The sequence below is a fragment of the Miscanthus floridulus genome, chromosome 7 (assembly GCF_019320115.1).
Source record: "Miscanthus floridulus cultivar M001 chromosome 7, ASM1932011v1, whole genome shotgun sequence".
NCBI classification, from domain to species: Eukaryota; Viridiplantae; Streptophyta; class Magnoliopsida; order Poales; family Poaceae; genus Miscanthus; species Miscanthus floridulus.
Window position 1 is genome coordinate 25,619,347 of NC_089586.1, and position 8,344 is coordinate 25,627,690.

Below are 8,344 nucleotides of genomic sequence, written 5' to 3' on the forward strand. Positions count from 1 at the left end.
TCTGTCAATATAGAGAAAAGACCTATATATGTTATATATAGGGGAAAGACACCAGGAATATATGTAACATTCGAATCAATTATAGCTCAACAGGTAGAAAGAGAAAATGATGGAGGTGTATCATGGAAAAAATATTCAGATATTGATCAAGCTCTCTCATATGCAAGAAGTATTTTGGGAGTAAATTATTTCATAGAACCAGCAGCAAAAGATTATATTCAAAAATATAAAAGGGCAAAAGATATGAAGATAAATTTGCCATGTGTTAATATAAGAGAAGAAGGACCCTCAAGGGTATCCACATATAAAGATGTTGTGAAAAGAGACACAGAATCATTGAATGAAGAAGTTCTTGAGAAAAAAAATAAAGAAAGACTTGAAGCAAGAATTTCTTTATTGAAAGAAAGATATAAAAGAAGAAGTCTTACAAGAAGTAAGACATGAAATAGATGAAAAATTTGAAAATATAGGGAAAAGACTATGAAGAAAATATTAAGAAAGACTATGACTCAAAATGAATATACAGATATCTGATGTGATATAATGATGATGAGTTGTTGGATATTCGTGGTCATGGACAAAGACCAGAATATTAGATCTCAATATAATGAAAAGAATATCGTGAATTGTTGTCCTGGTATGAAATAGGGGCAAACCTTGAAGAAGTGGACAACGAAACGAAATATTGAAGAGTCACATATAGACACAGTTTGTCAATATCAATATATTCCATACCAAGAAATATATACTCCTTATGTTGATAAGGGTTTATCAACCAATTTTGCCCGGGGGAAGATGGAAGGAATAATATTACATGGCCATGGAGATAATACCGCATGCCTATCCTTTGATTTGATGTTTGCAACAATCACAATCATTCGGGCGTGGAAGACCAGACTAAAGAATATCCAGAAAGATACAGTCACACTACTGTGACACACTACCTGTAGCCAGGACAATCATTCTCCATCCAGCTGTCCAGGCAACAGTAAAGGATGATAATTGAAGACTTCGCGACGAAGGCACCTCAGACGAAGACTTAGCCTCGAAGGCTCCTTCACAAGATGAGGCTCGCTCCTTCAGACGATAAGAATGAAGGACACTTCCTTCACGCTATAAAGAGGGACGCCGGGCGCATTCATTGATCATCGAATGCTCAAGCCGAAGAAGACACACACCGAAGCCTCAGACACCCACTCTCATCACCACCACACACTCCACTCACTCTCCACTCACCCATACTCCATGAAGACATGATCTCAGAAGCTCTCTGAGAATCATCCACCACGAATAGTATCCTACCACCGTTGTATTACTCCACCATTAGCTGTAAATTAGAATAAGGGAGGTCCCCGTGTTCCTCCTGAGCTTGTAAGGTAATCCCTCAGGTTTGTGCTAAGTGCTTGGGGTTTCCCGAAAGGGAAAGCCGTATGTAAGCTTGCTCTGTGGAAATGAATTAAGCTTTCCTGTTTTAATCCCTGCCTTCCTTTAAGCTCGTTCATATGGGGCGATGTCTCTATGCTAGGGACCCTAGAGGAGAAGCCTCTGCGTTTGTTGTTCTCGTGTTAGCCCTGGTAGCGGCGTTTGTAGAGAACCCTGTGTGCGCAGAGAAGTGTTCCCTTCGGGTGGAACTGCCTGGGGAGACGATAGAGCCTGATTCCTATGTGTTCGTGGCTGGGGATAGCGAGGGAGTAGACCGGGTTAGCCTGGTTCTGAAGCGAGCTAGTGATGCATACGGTGAGTACCGAGTAGGACTGTCACAAGCATAGTCGCACGACCGGCTGAAATATTGGTCTCGCCAGCCTGCAAAAGATCCTGAGAAATATTAGTCAGCATATCGCACGCATATTCAATAATCGCACTCATACTCACTAATCGCACGCATCCTGCATCCATAAAGAAATACGAAGTGCTCCAAATAGTCATGCGCATAGTGCTCGAATAGTGAAGAAGTCTAGTGCCTGAGCCACTCTCTGGTGAGTGCTCGAGCACTGTTCATATTCCGAATTTGAATAGTAGCGAGTAATTTGAATAGTGCCCTGAATTTGAATAGTGAACGCTGAATTTGAATAGTGCTGTGAATAGTAACTCATGAACTTAAAATTTGAATTTTGAATCCGAGTCCGTTCCAGCGGTTTAGCGGTACCCCCTACGCAGTGGTATCAGAGCCTGGTTATTAAAATTTGAATTTAAGGGATTTACTTATATTATCAAGTTTGTCAGTACATCCTTAGTCAAATACTTTACTTATAATGGAAGATTTAGACAGACAGATTCAATATTATGAGAAAAAATTAAGTATGATTCATGATGAATATAAAACCTCTATGACATACAAATGGTCTGCCATAAGAGAAAAAGAATTATTCTTTAGACGAGAAATATGTAGACTTGATAATATCAAGAAAGACATAGAACTAAAGAATAAATATTTTACAACACCCGTTGTGATAAAGAAACAGGATGATGAGTTAAAAACTAATGACAAAGAGACTCATGAAGTTAAAGAAGTTGTGCAGACAAATAATATTGAATACATTACCAGTGAAGATGAGCAATGGGAGATTAATAATAAGTTTCTATTAGAAAGTTATGAAGAAGAAGAAAATAATGCTGAGAATTACCAAGATTTTATAGACTCTTTAGATGATGAAGAGTTACGCAATCTAGATAATGCTATGGAAGGGTTAGATATAATATCTGAAAATATTTCATTAGAAACAAAAATTGAATTAATGAATCAAGAAGACTGTGAGCATGATTGGATAAAAGGAAGAGGTGATTATAATATAAAATGTACTTTCTGTATATTTTACCCTAGTCAAGAAAATAGACTTATATGTAGTAAATGTTTAAAGCAAGCATGTGCTTCATGTCTAAGAACAAATAACCAAAAATGGAGACAAGAAGTAGAGCTAGAACCAGAAGATAAACTGCTAGCAAGTAGAGTCAGAAATTTGGAGAATAGAATAAATAGCTTAGAAGCAGAATTAGAAGAGCTAAAGAGTAAAATAGAACTCAACGAAGCTAATAAGATAGAAGATAATTATAAAGGTCTTACTGAGTTAAAAGATGAAGCAATGGTAAACAAAAATAATAATAAAGCATTACAATTAAAAGAAGCCATAATAAACTATGGTAGCAAATATATAGTAAGATTACCATTTAAAGAAATTATAGGAATAAGAATACCTGTAAAAGTAAAATTAACGCCTAATATCTCTTATAAAATATTAGCACTAGTAGACACCGGTTGTACAAAAAATATTATACATGATAAATATTTTGTAAAGTGTCCAGAAATAGTTCATACAATAGATCAAGATAAAACAGAAATATCTACTGATATGTCAGGAATAAAAAAGGTTCATAATCAATTAGCTTATGATGTTGAAGTACAAATAAATAACACAAAATATATAATGGATGAAATTACAATAAGAGATCTATCTATGATACATGATGATATGATATTAGGATTAAGATTTCTACAGTTCTCATTACAAACAACTATCATACATGAGCAAGGAATAACATTTATTCTTTACCAAGACAATATTCCATATATAACCGAAGTACGAAAGACTATAAATTCTACTTCAGGAAAGACCAATTTAGAACTCCAAGGATCTGATAAAAATGTCCTTAATAATTATATAGATGAAGAGTTAGGTGAATGTATAGAAGAGTTTCATATAGCAAACTCATGCATAGAATGTATCAGTTTGCAATCATTAGCACCAAATTGGTATAGAGATATAAAATCTAAAAAGGATATAGATAAAATTATAACAAGATTAGAAGATATTCAGATAATAGGAGAAATACCAATGAAGCATTGGGATAAGAATGGTATATTATGTAAAATTAACATAATAAATCCTGACCATATAATTAAGACAAGTCCTATAGAAGCAACACCTAAAGATATAGAAGAATTTAAGATGCATATTGAAGAATTACTAAAATTAGGAGCTATAAGAGATAGCCGAAGTCCTCATAGATCAGCTTCATTTATAGTTAGAAATCATGCTGAAATAGCCAGAGGAAAGTCAAGAATGGTTATCAATTATAAAAGACTAAATGATAATACCATAGATGATGCTTATAATATTCCAAATAAGCAAGAATGGATAAATAGAATACAAGGTAGTAAATATTTCTCAAAATTTGATTTAAAAGCTGGATTTTGGCAAGTAAAAATGGCAGAAGAATCAATAGAATGGACTGCTTTCACATGTCCTCAAGGTCATTTTGAATGGTTAGTAATGCCCTTAGGATTAAAAAATGCCCCTGCTTTATTTCAAAGAAAAATGCAAAATATTTTTAATGAAAATCAAGAATTCATATTGGTTTATATTGATGACTTATTAGTATTCTCAAAATCCTATAAAGAACATATAGCTCATCTGGAAACCTTCTTTAGAAAGGTAGAACAGCATGGGTTAATATTGTCTAAAAGGAAAATGGAGATATATAAGGAAAAGATAAACTTTTTAGGTCATGAAATAGGAGAGGGAAAAATTTATTTACAAGATCATATTACAAAGAAAATCTTAGAATTTCCAGATGTTATGAATGATAAGAAAACCTTACAGCAATTCTTAGGAATAGTAAATTATGCAAGAAATTATATTGAAAATTTAGCTAAGCTAGCTGGGCCATTGTATGCAAAATTAAGAAAAAATGGACAAAAATATTTTAATTCTGAAGATATAAAGTTAGTAAGAACTATTAAAGAAAAGGTCAAAGATTTAAAACCTCTAGAGTTACCCTTAGATGATAATTATTTCATTATAGAGACTGATGCATCTAAGTTAGGATGTGGTGCAATATTAAAGCAAAAACCACACAAATATTCTCCAAAATTAGAAGAACAAATATGTAGGTATGCTTCAGGAAAATATAAGTTAAAAGCAATAAACAATACTGATAGGGAAATTTTAGCTGTTATTAATGCAATAAATGCTTTTAGATTATATCTAGGATTTAAAGAGTTCACAGTTAGGACAGACTGTGAAGCTATATGTAGATATTACAATAAAATTACTAGTAAGAAAAGTTCAACTAGGCGATGGGTTTTATTTGAAGATATTATTACTGGAAACGGATATAAAGTAATATTTGAGCATATAAAAGGCAAAGATAATACATTGCCTGATATATTTTCACGATCTTCTATTTTGCAGGAATGAAGAGAGGAACAAGCCCTATTGGGGGTAAATGTTTCAATTTCGGAACTGAAAATAAGTTAAGAATATTTCCGCCTAATACTTATAAATTCAAACCTAGAGACCATATTGTTCTAGATGACATACAAGAATGCATTCTAGACAATTTTTGGTTCCAATATAATAATAAAAGGGAAGATAAAGGATATATGCTAGCAATATTAAATAGTTTGGCTGAATATTTTCATATGATCAATGGAAAGATACAACCGAAAGAATCATCTGTCAATATAGAGAAAAGATCTATATATGTTATATATAGGGGAAAGACACCAGGAATATATGTAACATTCGAATCAATTATAGCTCAACAGGTAGAAAGAGAAAATGATGGAGGTGTATCATGGAAAAAATATTCAGATATTGATCAAGCTCTCTCATATGCAAGAAGTATTTTGGGAGTAAATTATTTCATAGAACCAGCAGCAAAAGATTATATTCAAAAATATAAAAGGGCAAAAGATGTGAAGATAAATTTGCCATGTGTTAATATAAGAGAAGAAGGACCCTCAAGGGTATCCACATATAAAGATATTGTGAAAAGAGACACAGAATCATTGAATGAAGAAGTTCTTGAGAAAAAAATAAAAGAAAGACTTGAAGCAAGAATTTCTTTATTGAAGAAAGATATAAAAGAAGAAGTCTTACAAGAAGTAAGACATGAAATAGATGAAAAATTTGAAAATATATGGAAAGACTATGAAGAAAATATTAAGAAAGACTATGACTCAAAAATGAATATACAGATATCTGATGATGATAATAATGATGAGATGTTGGATATTCGTGGTCATGGACAAAGACCAGAATATTAGATCTCAATATAATGAAAAAAATATCGTGAATTGTTGTCCTGGTATGAAATAGGGCAACCTGAAGAAGTGGACAACGAAGAAAATATTGAAGAGTCAATATAGACACAGTTCAATATCAATATATTCATACAAGAAATATACTCCTTATGTTGATAAGGTTTATCAACAATTTGCCCGGGGGAAGATAAGAATAATATTACATGCCATGGAGATAATACCGCATGCCTATCCTTTGATTTGATGTTTGCAACATCAATCATTCGGGCGTGGAAGACCATACTAAAGAATATCCAGAAAGATACAGTCACACTACTGTGACACACTACTGTAGCCAGGACAATCATTCTCCATCCAGCTGTCCAGGCAACAGTAAAGGATGATAATTGAAGACTTCGCGACGAAGGCACCTCAGACGAAGACTTAGCCTCGAAGGCTCCTTCACAAGATGAGGCTCGCTCCTTCAGACGATAAGAATGAAGGACACTTCCTTCACGCTATAAAGAGGGACACCGGGCGCATTCATTGATCATCGAATGCTCAAGCCGAAGAAGACACACACCGAAGCCTCAGACACCCACTCTCATCCACCACACACTCCACTCACTCTCCACTCACCCATACTCCATGAAGACATGATCTCAGAAGCTCTCTGAGAATCATCCACCACGAATAGTAATCCTCCACCACCGTTGTATTACTCCACCATTAGCTGTAAATTAGAATAAGGGAGGTCCCCGTGTTCCTCCTGAGCTTGTAAGGTAATCCCTCAGGTTTGTGCTAAGTGCTTGGGGTTTCCCGAAAGGGAAAGCCGTATGTAAGCTTGCTCTGTGGAAATGAATTAAGCTTTCCTGTTTTAATCCCTGCCTTCCTTTAAGCTCGTTCATATGGGGCGATGTCTCTATGCTAGGGACCCTAGAGGAGAAGCCTCTGCGTTTGTTGTTCTCGTGTTAGCCCTGGTAGCGGCGTTTGTAGAGAACCCTGTGTGCGCAGAGAAGTGTTCCCTTCGGGTGGAACTGCCTGGGGAGACGATAGAGCCTGATTCCTATGTGTTCGTGGCTGGGGATAGCGAGGGAGTAGACCGGGTTAGCCTGGTTCTGAAGCGAGCTAGTGATGCATACGGTGAGTACCGAGTAGGACTGTCACAAGCATAGTCGCACGACCGGCTGAAATATTGGTCTCGCCAGCCTGCAAAAGATCCTGAGAAATATTAGTCAGCATATCGCACGCATATTCAATAATCGCACTCATACTCACTAATCGCACGCATCCTGCATCCATAAAGAAATACGAAGTGCTCCAAATAGTCACGTGCATAGTGCTCGAATAGTGAAGAAGTCTAGTGCCTGAGCCACTCTCTGGTGAGTGCTCGAGCACTGTTCATATTCCGAATTTGAATAGTAGCGAGTAATTTGAATAGTGCCCTGAATTTGAATAGTGAACGCTGAATTTGAATAGTGCTGTGAATAGTAACTCGTGAACTTAAAATTTGAATTTCGAATCCGAGTCCGTTCCAGCGGTTTAGCGGTATATATATATATATATATATATATATATATATATATATATATATATATATATATATATATATATATATATATATATATACTTTTCCTTTAACTTTTATTGAAGACTCTATGGTTGAAGGAAAAAATCATACGACGTGACCAACTGAAAGCAATTCAAGAGACCATAGCAGGATTTCTTAATGACCAGCTCTTAAACCCCGTCGGCGAGTTCTACAATGACATGAACGAAACATGGAAGCCAAACCAGATGTAGTAAATTTGTTATCCCAAGGATATGATAGAATATACAATGCAAACTTTATTTGTAATATATATATATACATATTATATTACATAAAATAACGTACAATATATGTATATGCATGTAATATATACGTTAGTTTCATACTTTAGTTTGTACAAAATATTCGAACATTATAAGCGTGTAGAATACGTATATTATTAGCAGCGTAGAATGCGTATTCGAAAACCTATTCGAAAACCAAAACGAATCATCAATTAAAAATAGAAAAAAAAAGAAAACCTTTAGTCCCGGTTGGTAATACCAACCGGGACTAAAGGGTCGGCCCACATGGCCAGACCAGGAGGCCTCTACCAATCGGAACTAAAGGGACCTTTAGTGCCGGGCGAGAAACTGGGACTAAAGGAGGGGCCCTTTAGTACCGGATTCGTGCTCTCGGTTGTGAAACTGCCGCTGGGCGGACGAATCACGGGAGCGAGGTTTCCTTTTGAGCTCTTTTCTTTTGTCCCGAGGAGACGGGCGTACGAGCGT

The 8,344-nt window shown here is 35.5% G+C and overlaps 1 long non-coding RNA gene across 1 annotated transcript in view; it reads left to right on the forward strand.

Annotated features, from left to right (window-relative positions):
- Positions 1–5,552, forward strand: part of LOC136466739 (uncharacterized) — a 44,214-nt gene extending 38,662 nt beyond the window's left edge. Inside the window, exon 8 of the long non-coding RNA XR_010761425.1 lies at positions 5,190–5,552. This is a non-coding gene — a long non-coding RNA (uncharacterized lncRNA). The remainder of the gene's footprint in view (positions 1–5,189) is intronic.
- Positions 5,553–8,344: the final 2,792 nt, after the last annotated feature.